General features: G+C 40.8%; 1 protein-coding gene across 2 annotated transcripts in view; it reads left to right on the forward strand.

The window, feature by feature from the left end:
- The window catches only part of Sestd1 (SEC14 and spectrin domain containing 1), a 101,841-nt gene that overhangs the window by 13,965 nt on the left and 74,470 nt on the right, over window positions 1-13,406 (forward strand). The window contains exon 2 of one of the 2 annotated variants that reach the window (XM_027420094.2): window positions 1,537-1,624. The exons of the other annotated variant lie outside the window; for it this stretch is intronic. The gene's annotated coding sequence lies outside the window, so the exon portion shown is untranslated. The remainder of the gene's footprint in view (window positions 1-1,536; window positions 1,625-13,406) is intronic. 2 annotated transcript variants of the gene reach the window in all.

Genomic DNA, 13,406 nt, shown 5'->3' on the forward strand with positions numbered 1-13,406 from the left:
GGCAGGGTGACAGAGGGTGGGGGGGGGGCGGGGAGAAGGAGTAAGGGGAAAGAAGTGGGGTGTAGGAGGGGAGGAACAAAGGGAGGGAGGCTGACTGTTGCATCTCCAGTTGTAACTGGATTACCTTCTCAGTTCTGTTTTTGTCTCATTGTTGCTGTTTGTCGGACACACATTCAGGTGTGCTATGTAATATACTTCTCTGGTATTTTCATTGCTTTGAAGTGAGCTTTATATATTATTAGAGGTCATCCTGTATTCCTTTGGCTACTATTTACATGTTTAATCATTTTACATTCTTTTACTTTCAGCCTGCCTCTGTAGTTACTCTGTATTGAGCTTAAACTGGGGTAGGTGATGTGTTATAGTCTCATTTATTCTGGCAGCTGAAGCAGAATCATAAATTTGAGGTGTGCCTGAGCTACAGAGTAAGTTCAAGGCCAACTTTTATTTTGTCCCAAACTAAACAGAAGAAAGAAATGAGACTTGCTTATAGGTCAGTAATAGCCCTGTTGCCTAGTGTGCTTGAAGACATAAATTCAATCACTAGTACCATAAATAGTTTTTTATATTTGTTATAGGCAGCTTGTAGTTGGGTTGTGTTTCTTGAACTACTCTTTTGTCGTCTCTCAATATATTTGGATTATTTACACTTAATGTATTTGCTGTGTTAGGACTGGTCTGTATTTTTGTTTGTTTATCTTGTTTTCTGTTTCTAGCTGGTCAGATTGCATCTGCAGTCAGGAAGCAGAGCCGAAGGCTGGTGTTCAGCTCATGTCTTTTCATTCAGTCCTGGACCCCAGCCCATTGAATGGTGATGGTCACATTTAAGGGTGTTTTTCTACCACAGTAAACCCAATCCTCATAGACACATCCAGAGATTTATCTCTCAGGTGATTGTAGATGTTGTCAGTGTTCAACGTCAGAGTGTGTAACTTCTTATAGCCTATTGTCACCATTTTACCAGTGTGGAGAGAGATGGAAGCCTCACCTCCTGTGTCCGCTCTCAGCCTTTGCTGTCTTCTGACCGAACTCCTGGCAGAATGTCTTACGGGAGGAAAGATCCGTTCATGCTCAGGGTGTCAGATTTCTGGTCCTTTGTGGCAGGCAGCTTGGAGGAGTTCTAGGCACCAGGGGCATTCCACAGCAGCTCCTCATGTTGTGGGGAGCAGGAGACAGTGGCAGAAACCAGAGAAGTCCTGCCTTCTCAAGATTTTGCAGAACCCTCCCCCACCAGTAGCACTTCATGCTTTAAAATATTTCCTATGCACAAACTGCTCTGCTTTATTTGTCAAACGCATGGATAAGAAACGTGTATTTACCAATGATTTTGCTCATCACATTGTTTTCCTCATAAGGTACAGTTTCTTCTTTTGTTAACATGAATTTCTTTGACCCATTCTTTTAAACTATGTCCATTGTTGACAAAAATGTGTTTTCAGCTTCCCTTCATCTATGACTCTCTTAACTTTCCTTGAGCTCAAAATATTTTTGTTGAGTCTAGGTTTTGGGGTTGACAACCTTTTTTTTTTTCTTCAGCATTTGAAAAATATTGTGCTGCCTCCTTCTGCCTACCGTGGTATCTGGAGAGGCCTCCTGTCATTTGAATTGTTTTTCAGAACACCGGGTAAGATCCCATTTTTCTCTGAATGTGTTCTTTGTCCTTGGTTTTCAGGAGATTTATTGTGCTGTGGCGTGAGGCAGATGTTTTGGGTTCTCTCCTCTTGAGGTTTCACTTAACTTCTTGAACTTGTATGTGTGTGTGTCTTGCCAAATCGAAAGTGTTGTGATTTTGCCTAGTGCATTTTTACCCATCTTCTCCCTTTCCCTCCCTTCTGGGACCAGGCTGATGGAGGTTTTTGTTTTGGCCCCTTGGATCTTGGAGATCTGTTCTCTTGTTTTCTCTCAATTAGAATTGTATGCAGGGCACTATTACTTCACTGAGATGTCTCACGTGTTCAAGTACTACAAAACTGAATGATGGGCCAGCCTTAATTTCAGCTATTACTTTTCAAGACTGTCATTTCATTAACTTCTCTTGTTTTCATGATTTTTCACTCTTTTTTGGAACAAGACATTACTATTTAGTCTATTTAACATGCTGTGTATCCCAGTTGGCCTCAAGCTCCTGATTCTCTGGCCTCAGCCTGCAGAATTTTTGGATCATAGGCACTACAGGTATGTGCCACTGTGTCCAGCTCCCCTTTCAGTTCTTTGTAGCTTTTGTTTCTTTGATGAAACTTTGGTTTTTCATTTATTTTAGCCATGCTCAAAATTGATTGTTGGAGTTTTATTTGTTTTTTGAGATCAGGTCTGTCTCAGGGTTTCTATTGCTATGAAGAGACACCATGACCATGGCAACTCTTATAAAGGAAAAATGTTTAATTGGGATGGTTTAACATTTTCTGAGGTTTAGTTTATTATCATCATGGTGTTACATAATGGCTTGCAGGCAGTCATGGTGCTGGAGAAGTAGCTGAGTGACCAACATCGTGGTTTGTAGGCAATAGGAAATGGTCTGTGTCTTTGGGAGTAGCTTGAGCATTGGAGACCTCCAAGCCCACTCCCACAGTGACACACTTCCTCCAACAAGTCCACACCCACTCCAACAAAGCCATACCTCCTAATAGTGCCACTCCCTTTGGTGGCCATTTTCTTTCAAACCACAACAAGGCCTCATAGTGCTGCCAGGCTGATCATCCAACTCCTGGATCCAGGTGATCTCTTTGCCTCTGACTTCCAATTAGTGACACCCCAGCTGTGTACCACCACATGTATCCAGCGACGGATATGGGGATTCAAGCTTCAAGCTGAAGATCAGAAAAGCAAAGCGTCCCGCCATTGACTCTTACCTCTACCTCAGCTCATACCAAAGGGGTGATCCTTAGACTACTTCCAACTTTACTGCTCCTCAGATTCGCTCAGACTGTTATGCTCTCCTCCGTGTGGCTAGAGACTAATCTCAGAATGAATGCCTTTACCTTTTATACCTCTCAAATCCTGGGATTAAAGGCGTGAGCTCTGCCAGGCATTGGTGGCACACGCCTTTAATCCCAGCACTTGGGAGGCAGAGGCAGGCAGATCTCTGTGAGTTCGAGGCCAGCCTGGTCTCCAGAGCGAGTGCCAGGATAGGCTCCAAAGCTACACAGAGAAACCCTGTCTCCAAAAACCAAAAAAAAAAAAAAAAAGGGCGTGAGCTCTGATTCACTGATTCACTCTCCAGTAGACCAGGGTGGTTTTGGACTCAGGGATCCATCTGCCTTTCTCCTGAATCTTGGGATTAAAAGTGTGTATCATCACTGCCTGGTCGCTATAGCTTGAGGCTGGCTTTGCTTTCTGAATCCTCCAGCAAGTTTTTAATCAGTCATAAATAATATACTACTACAGCCATGCCCAGCAATAAGCCTTCGTTAAAGTCTTTGATGAAATTTTAATATGGTCCTCATGCAGGTTCCATCTATACATAGGGATAGTGGGACACAGGGAGATGAAACTCTTGGATCTTTGTGGCCTTCTGAATTGCAGTGTTTCCTGTCCCAGTGTATAGCATAATTATTGTCTAAAAGTTTGTTGCCCTGCTACATTGCCTTTCCTTGTCTGTGGCCAAAGGCTTTAATTGTGTTGGTAGCCCTTCTGTTCTGTTTTCAGATTGATGGCCTTTCACCTTTGAGTCTGAGATGCAGTGAAGGGAACAGGAACTCTATAAAACTCTTGCTAGGTTCTTTGGGTCTCATGTTCCCACATGGGCTGTTGTCTGTTTTTTTCACTGACCCTGTGCTTGTTTTAGGCAAATGTCTTTTGTTTTAGTTGGACCTAGGAAGAGGAATAGGAAAAAATACTTCCATACGATCTGGGGAGGACCATCATGCCACTCCTTTTAAAGAACCATACAGTGACACTTTCTTTCCATGTAGACTGTGTTGTCAGAGTTCCTCAGTCTGATGTTCACCCCTTGACAGTCTACTAGACCTCCCATCTCCTCTACACTTCAGAGTCTCCTGTTTGTCTTCATGACATCATCAGACTGAGGGTTTAGTTTGTTGAGAATTGGATATAAACACTGGAATACTAGATAAAGATTGGCATTTTATTGAATGACAATTCTTTTAAAATAAAGTATCAGTACCAGTTAATTCCTTAATATTTTAATGTATTAAATCTTAGAATTGGTCAGTAATTTTGAACACATTGTGACCAGCTCTGGAGCCTTGGATTAATTCCTATGCCTGGGCTCAAACCCCGGGATTCTGGTTCAGTTGGTGTAGAGGGGTCCTTGGCTTTGATAGTTGTTGACAGTTACTCCCTCTGTAACTCTAATGTGGAGTCTGGCTACAATGTAAGTGAATACCTGTGGCTTTTGCTGCTCAAAACTTCTGTCTTGGAATGCTTCCATTTGCAGCCTTAACTTTTGTCTTTTAAAGTTTTTGCCTTAAACATTTTTGCTTTGAAAATTCTCTTGTGCTTTGTGATGGTTAGTATTGTCAGACTGGTAAGATCTGGAGTTACCTAGGAGACAGGCTTCTGAGCAAGCTGTAGCGATGGGAAGCACTGCCCCCTATGGGTGGCAGCATTCCCTGACTTAGATCCATGACTGTGAAGATGGAGAAGGGAGCAGGGTGCATTGACCCATGCTGTTTGCAGTTGAGACCTGCAGTATGAGCAGCTGCCTCCATCTCTGCCCCTTGACTTCCCTGTCATGATGTCAGACCTCGAACTGTGAGCTAAAATAAACTGCTTTGTTAAGTTGCTTTGATCAGAGTATTTTTATCCCAGAAACAAGAAAGGAAACCAAGAAACACATCCTGCAGATTGCTTACTTACCTTGCAGAAAGCATTCTATGAAACCGTGTTTGTTTTGCAAAGAGAAAACAACAGTCTGTGAAATTAGATATTGTATTAATTATTTCTCTTGTTCCAGGGAGGCCAGGCTGCTTTTGGTCAGATGCAGAGTGAAGAGTGCTGTTGCCCAGCCCACTTGCCCCATGCCTGCAGTCTAGGGCCTACCCCCAGAGATAACGCCACCCAAATTTGGGTGGCCTGTTCCTCTGCATTTAACCTGATCTAAGCTTTCCCTCACAGACATGCCCAGAGATTTGCTTCCACAGTGATTCTAAATTCCATCAAGTGGCCAGTCAATGTTTTTAGGCAACTCAAAAATGATAAATCCTATATTAATTTTTCAAAGATTTGTTTTAATTCTTTTGAGTTCTTAAAAAGGTACTTCCAGGAATAGAACAGACACTATAAAATTCTCTCTATATATTATTTAAATGAAGTCAACTATCTTTTTGTTTGTTTGCTATTTGAGACAGGGCTCACCCTATAGACCATGCTATCTTGGAGCTTGCAGTTAGCCCAGGCTAGCCTCTAGTTGGACTCTTTGTGCCTCTTCGTGGTTGTTTGGATCACAGGTTACGTCACCATGTGCAATTTAACTTCACAGCCCTCTATTTTTTTTTTTTTTTTAAAGACTGTTTCTCATGTAGCTTAGACTAGCCTTCTTTGTACTCTGTGGCCCAGAGGCCTTAAGCTCTTGATTCTCTTGTCCCTGCCCCTAAGTGCTATGATTATAGATGTGTGACACCACATCCAACTCCAAGGCAATCTTAATCTACTTTGAAATTTTCTTTTTTTGTGGGGGGGCAAACAATGAATAGCTTCTAAGACTAAGACTCTCTAGTTACAGACAAGGAATTGACAGTTGATGACAGTGGTAAGGGTTGGTAAGTGTCCTGTGCAGGATCTTGTGTTAGAATTGTAGGCAAGTGGCTTCAGCTTCTAGTAGTAAAAACAGTTCAGCCTAAGGAAAGAAGGAAAAGTCAGAGGAAGACAGAGAAAGGAGAAAAGAGGCCAGTTAATAGAGAACATGGAGATAAAAATAGGAGGACAGATAAGAATTCAATTAACTTCTGTGACAGTGTCTTTCCTCGAGGAAGACATTTGCCGTTCCAGTTCTCTATTTTGGGCACACGTATTTAGCTCAGGTCTTTGTGTATGACCTCTATAAGTAAGATGCAGTCAGGATTATAAAATGATACTAACTTGCCTCTAATTAGTCATTCATCATACATTAGGTTTCTGATTTCTTAGAGAAGCTAAGACTGAGGCCCTGCTACCAAGGAGCTGGTGCTTTGTTGTAGATGATGGGAGACATTACTAGATTACTGTCATATTCTTTCCAGCTTCTGTTTTTCTAACTGTGGTAAATACTGTATGTTTTCTTCCTTCCTTACTTTCTTTTGTGTGTGTGTGTCTGGCTTCTTGAGTTCTTTGTGTATTTTGGAAATCAGCCCTCAGATTTGGGGTTGGTGAATATCTTTTCCCATTCTGTGGGCTGCCATTTTGTCTTGTTGACTGTGTCCTTTGCCTTACAGAAGCCTCTCAGTTTCAGGAGGTCCCATTTGTTAATTGTTGATCTCAGTGTCTGTGTACTGGTGCTGTGTTCAGGAAGAGGTCTCCTGTACCAATTTGTTCCAGGGTACTTCCCACTTTCTCTTCAGTGTGGCTGGATTTATTTTGAAGTCTTTGATCCATTTGGACTTAAGTTTTGTGCTTGGTGATAGATATGGATCTGTCTACAGTCTTCTACACACCAGCATCCAGTTATGCCAACACCATTTGTTGAAGATGCTTTCTTTTTTTTCCTTGTATAATTTTATCTCCTTTGTCCAAAATTAGGTGTCTGTAGGTGTATGGGTTAATATCAGGCTTTTCAATTTGATTCCATTGATCTACCTGTCTATTTTTGTGCCAATACCAAGCTGTTTTTAGGATTATAGCTCTATAATGAGGCTTGAAGTCAGGGATGGTGATGCCTCCGGAAGTTCCTTTATTGTTGTTTTGGCTATCCTGGGTTTTTTGTTTCTCCATATAAAGTTGAGTATTGTTTTCTCAAGGTCTATGAAGAATTGTGCTGGGATTTTGATGGGGATTGCATTGAATCTGTAGATTGCTTTTGGCAAGATTGCCATTTTTACTATGTTGATCCTACCTATCCAAGAGCATGGGAGATCTTTCCATTTTCTGGTATCTTCTTTAATTTTTTTCGTTAAAGACTCCAAGTTCTTGTTATACAGGTCTTTCACTTTTTTGGTTAGTGTTACCCCAAGGTATTTTATGTTGTTTGTGGCAATTGTAAAGGGTGATGTTTCTCTGATGACTCTTGTGCTTCTATTGTGTGTGGAACACTTTGAGGAGAATTGGTATTGGCTGTTCTTTGAATTTCTGGTAGAATTCTGCACTGAAATCATCTGGCCCTGGGCTATTTTTGGTTGGGAGACTTTTGATGACTGCTTCTGTTTCTTCAGGGGTTATAGGTCTACTTAAATTGCTTATCTGTTCTTGATTTAATTCTGGTAAGTGATATCTATCCAGAAAATTGTCCATTTCCTTTAAATTTTCAAATTTTGAGGAATACAGGTTTTTCAAAGTATGACTTGATCATTCTCTGGATTTCCTCAGTGTCCGTTGTTATGTCCCCCTTTTCATTTCTGATTTTGTTAATTTGCATGTTCTTTCTCTGCCTTTTGGTTAGTTTGGATAAAAGTTTGTCTATCTTATTTTTTTATTTTCTCAAAGAACCAACTCTTTGTTACATTGGTTCTTTGTATTGTTTTCCTAGTTTCTATTTTATTGATTTCAGCCCTGAATTTGATTATTTCTTGGCATCTACTCCTGAGGGGGATGAGTTTGTTCTAGAGCTTTCAGTTGTGCTGTTAATTCTGTAGTGTGGCTATTCTCCCGTTTCTTCATGTGGGCACTTAGTGTTGTGAGCTTTCCTCTTAGCCCTGCTTTCAAAGTGTCCTGTGAGTTTGTGTATTTTGTGTCTTCTTTCTCATTGAATTCTAGGAAGTTGTTAATTTCTTTTTTTTTTATTTCTTCCTTGACCCAGGAATGGTGCAATTGTGCATTGTTCAGTTTCCATGAATTTGTAGGGTTTCTGCAATTTGTGTTTTGTTGAATTCTAACTTTAAGGCATGGTGGTCTGATAAGACACGGGCTTATTCCAATTTTTTTGTACCTATTGACGCTTGCTCTATTGCGGAGTATGTGGTCGATTTTAGAGAAGGTTCCATGTGGTGCTGAGAAGAAGGTATATTCTTTTGTGTTTGGATGGAATGTTCTGTAGATGTCTGTTAAACCCAATTGGGTCATCACTCCTGTTGGTTCCTTTGTTTCTTTGTTAAGTTTCTGTCTGGTGGTCCTTTCTAGTGGTGAGTGGAGTGTTGAAGTCTCCCACTGTAAGTGTGTGATGTTTTATGTGTGATTTGAATTTTAGCAGTGTTTCTTTTATGAATGTGGATGCCTTTGGGGCATGTATTTGGGACACAGATGTTCTTAACTGAGACTTCATCTTGATGGATTTCTCCTGTGATGAATACGAAATGACCTTCTTCATCTCTTTTGATTGATTGTAGCTTAAAGTCTAATTTGTTAATTTATTAGGATTGCTACACCCACTTTTTTCTTGTGTCCATTTGATTGGAAAATCTTTTCCCAACCTTTAACTCTGAGATACCTTCTGTCTTTGAAGTTGAAGTGTGTTTCTTGTATGCAGCAGAAGGATGGATTTCGTCTTTGTATCCTTTGGCTTCTGGGTGTGTACTGTGGCATGAGTCCTCTTCTTCTCCCAAATACGCAAACGTAATAAAGCCTCTCCAAACTAACTTGCTTTTTGCATCATACTCATTGTGTTCTATGTTGTAAAAACTTAGGACTTGGGGAGAGGCAGACACAATGATAATTGAGATTGGCTTAGCCCCTTCCCTGATCAAGCAAAGACATTTGGTGTATGCCCAATGTTGTGGCAGTTGTGATAGGAACACATGGGAAGGACCAGGTGGGTAAAGATGAATTTCTCAAGTCACAGACGAATCGGTGCAAACTGGTCATCAGCAACTTGAGAAATGCCAGGAAGATGAAACCTCCCAGGACAGGGCTAATTTCTGTACTGAGGGTTTTACATACTTATATGATATAGGATTTTTTTTTTTTCTCAGAGTAGTTTGAACTTGGATCATTTGTCACTAATAACTTAAGAATGTCTGCTTTAAGAATGGAGTAATTCAATTTTTTTCTGTATTATATGCAGTCGAAAGTAGGGCAGCTAATATTGATAACTCTCCCTTTGACCATATCCTGATACAAGATTATACATAATGGCTTTGGTTTTAGCACCAAGACAGTATGATTCAGGACTGGACTTTTAATAGAATTGAACTTAAAGTCGGAAGTCACAGCTTTTAAAGCCCTTTGACAAAAAGATGGTTGTTGTTCTTAAGTATAAAGGAGAACTGCCTTCGGTTTTATGTCGTTTTACTTATAGTATTAATTTCCATGTGAGTTCATGCTTTAATAGCCCATGAGCAACAGTGTCTGTGCTGGCTAGTTTTGTGTCACCTTGACACAGCTAGCATCATTTGGGAAGAGGGATCTTCAATTGAGAAAATATCCCTTCCAGACTGGCCCATGAGCAAGCCTATGGTGCATTTTCTTAATTAGTGATTGATGGGGGAGGGCCCAGCCACTTGTGGGTGGTGCCACCTGTAGGCAAGTGGTTCTTTTATAAAGCATGTTGAGCAAGCCACGAGGAGCAAGCCAGTAAGCAGCTCTCCTCCATGGCCTCTGTATCAACTGCTGCCTCTAGTTTCCTGCCTTGAGTTCCTGCCCTGACTTCCCTCAGTGATGGAGTATGATCCAAGAGCTTCCACAGCAATAGAAACCCTAAGACAGTGTCCTTTACCATATAACTATAGACGTTAAAATGTAAAACTTGCATCAATAGAAAATTAAGCATAGGACTTGTTCTGTCTTACATTACTTAGTAAGCAGCACACACCACTTAGAATGATGTGTATTTGATTTACAATTTAAAAAAATTTCTTAGCTGTCTTCATTTTTTTCAGTAAAACATTATGGGGCCTTCTTAGTGTCTTCTTTATTCTTTACTGTGTGCTCTCTGCATGTGTGTATGTGTACATACAATTATACATACAATTATTCATATTATTGGACACTATTTGAAACTTTTTATAGTCTGAGTAATTCAACTAGTGACTATGGTGTGATCTGTTCTGTCAGTTGGCTCACTTTAGAGGAGGACACCCATCTGCCAGCATACCTGTCAGGGAATGCTGTGCTTCCAAGGCAAAGCTGAGCAAGCCTTTAAAGGCAGGTAGGGATTCCTCAGACCAACCTAGCCATATGGAAGAAAGTGTTGCAGCAAGATGGAGGCAGAGCCCAGGACATAAATGCAGATGTGTGATCTGTGTGTTGCTGGTGAGAGGCAGGGTCATGATCCCATGGGGGAATTGTCTGTGACAGCCCAGTGGATGCTTGACACTAGGTACAGCAGTAAGGGGACAGATTGTTTTGCAGCTGTATGAAGCTTCATTGGAAGGAGTGTGCAGTCAGGAAGTTCACCAGAGGCTGTCTAGTCAGGAGGCAGCGGTGCCTTTGAGAAGGTAGAGACACAGCCTGTGCAGCCTTGATTGTGTGGAAGGCACGGCAAACAATAACATGGACTTTTCTGTTAGGTTTTATGATGTGGTGTGAATGTGCATGTGTGCCGTGGAATGGTATGGAAAAACTTCTGAATACTGGGGTTTTACTTAAATTGTCTTCATCTTGAAATAATTTAAGGTTTAACAGAACAGTAACCAAAAGGAATCCAAAGAATTCCCATGTATAGTCTTTACCTTGTGGTCTCCTACTAGCAGCTCTATTTCTGCATTTAATTTTTTCTGTGCTCGGACTCAAATCCAGGGCTGTGCTCATGCTAGGGGGAGGGCTCTACCACTGAACTGTATCTTTTGGTCTTCTCTTTCTTTTTTTTTTTCCATTTTAGTTTTTCAATTAGCATACAAAGCAACAGATATTTTCATACATATTTAGTTTTGGTTAATTCTCTACCTCCCCCTTTCCCTTCCTCCCCCATTTCTCCATTCTCCACTTGCATCCTTCAGTTCCTAGAATTCTCTTTTCATGTCACGTGTGTTCTATTACCTTCCCCACAACTCTCCCCTAAAGACAGCCCCCTTTTGACTGTTCATGGGGCTATTTCTAAGTTACCTGACCTCTTCTCACACTAACACCCACTTACACACACATACCCACACCACATGCATATGTATATACACAATGTTCACGCTCACTAGAAGCTAGGGTTTATATGTGAGAGAAAATGCAATATGGTTCACCTCACGTGATGTTTTCCATTCATGTTCCTGTGGATTTCATTTTTCATTATAGCAAATAAGACCCATTGTGTGTCTGTGTCATATCCTCATTAGTCATCTGTGATGGACAGCTCTAGTTACCTTGCTGTTGTACACAAACAGAAACAAACATGGATGTTCAAGTGTCTCTGTGGTAGGGTAGAGACTCCTTTGACTATGCCTAGGAGTGGTATCACGAGGTCATTTAGTAGTTCTATTTTTAGTTTTGTAGAACCCTCCAGGCTGATTTCCATGGTGGCCACCTCAGTGTACATGCCCACCAGCAGTGGCTAAGGGCTCCTCTTTGCCACATCCTCAGAGCCATTCCTTGTCATTTGTGTTCTTTATGAAAACAATCTGACAAGAGTAAGAAAGAATCTCAAAGTAGTTTTCATTTGCATTTCTCTAATTGCTAAGGAAGTTGAACACTTTAAAAATATTTATTGGCCATCAGCATTTCCTTCATTTGGCTCACTGGTGCCTCTCTCTCTCTCTCTCTCTCTCTCTCTCTCTCTCTCTCTCTCTCTCTCTCTCTCTCTCTCTCTCTCTCTCTCTCTCTCTCTCTCTCTCTGTGTGTGTGTGTGTGTGTGTGTGTGCACTCAAGTATATTCATGTACTTTCACATATGAACATATATGGTACCCAGAGGTCAACATTGTGTGTGTTCCTCATTCACTCCCTACTTATTTTTGAGACATTTTCTCTCATTGAACCTGGAGTTCATTGATTGAGCTAGATTTGCTGGACAGCAAGTCCCAGGATTCTTCCTGTCTCTTTCTCCTTCGTGCTGGGACTACAGATGTGTACCATGAGCCTGACTTTCTATTTATTTTTACTTTTTTAATGTTTAAAAAATTGCATGATGTTGTAGGGCTAAGCGTCACCCCACAAATTTTAAAATCTAATGTGTTCCAACTGTGGAGAATATATCTAAGAGGAAATTTTAGGACTCAAATGGAACTAGGATTGGGAACCCTGAGGTACCATGTCACTTGTCACTTTAGTCCAACAACATATTTACTCTTCATTGAGCAATAAAGGGATATTATTTCTCTCTTAGCCACTTGAAAGCAATTTGTATATATTATATTCCTTTACTTCTAAATATTTTAGTAAGTACCTTTCCAGAAATACAAACTTGGATATTTTCTTATATAATCATAATATAAAATCGGGAATTATTATGGATAATGTGAAGGTTTTGTTCAGATTTCACTGTTATTATGTCCTTTTGAGTCAGAGACAAACCTCATTTCCTGGCACTGTTTTATGTTCAGTATATTTTGGTGTCATGCTCTCTTCCTTTTTAAATCAGAACACTTTTCAGTCTTTATTTCAGGGACATTTTGGGAGAATACTGGCCAGCTCACTTTTAACACACTCCACTACTGAGGTGGGCGGGTGCTTCCTCTTCATTAGATTTGGGTTGTGCATTTTGGCTGCAGTTCTGCAGCAGTGATGCCCCCGAGTCTTATCAGGAGGCCCGTGCTGTTGCATTGTTCCGTTACTGGTCATGTGCACTCATCACTTGGTTCTGGTGATGCCTGCCAGGTTTCCCCACTGTCAGGTGACTGTCCCTTCATAATTAATAATCCTATCTTGTGGGATGATATTTTGAGTCTGCAAATACCTGAGTTCTCATCTTATTAATTATGAGTTTGAACATACAGTCATGATTCTTACCTGAATTATTCTGTGTCCTTTTGACAAGGGCTCATAAATCTTTTAGCATTTACATTCTGGCAGTCATGCCCCTGTCTTCCATACATACCCTGTCCACCTTGAATCTGCTAGAGTTTCAAGGAATCCTATTCCATTTCATTTTATTTCATTTCATTTCAAGGAAATGCTATTTAGAAATCAGGATGTGGGCACTTGCATTATTGTTACTGAGAAAACATTGCTTTTAGGTCCTTTTATTAATCAGGGTTCTCCGAGAAAGCAAGCCAATAGGAGATATGTATGTCTGTGTCTATGTATGTGCCCATGTCCATTTCACCATCCGTGTCTGTGTATTAATGGAGGCTTGAGAACTGCGAGGTGAGTGTGGGTCTGTTCTCAGGGTGTGCTGATGGACTTAGTGGTGGGCAGGCCAACCTCATAGAGCAAGCGCGAAGGCTATATAGCTGCTGGAAAGGGGCTCTTAGCTGGGCTTAGGATTTTTTGCCTATTAATATTCAAAGATTTCAACTG

Source organism: Cricetulus griseus, chromosome 6 (genome assembly GCF_003668045.3).
Source record: "Cricetulus griseus strain 17A/GY chromosome 6, alternate assembly CriGri-PICRH-1.0, whole genome shotgun sequence".
Lineage (NCBI taxonomy): Eukaryota > Metazoa > Chordata > Mammalia > Rodentia > Cricetidae > Cricetulus > Cricetulus griseus.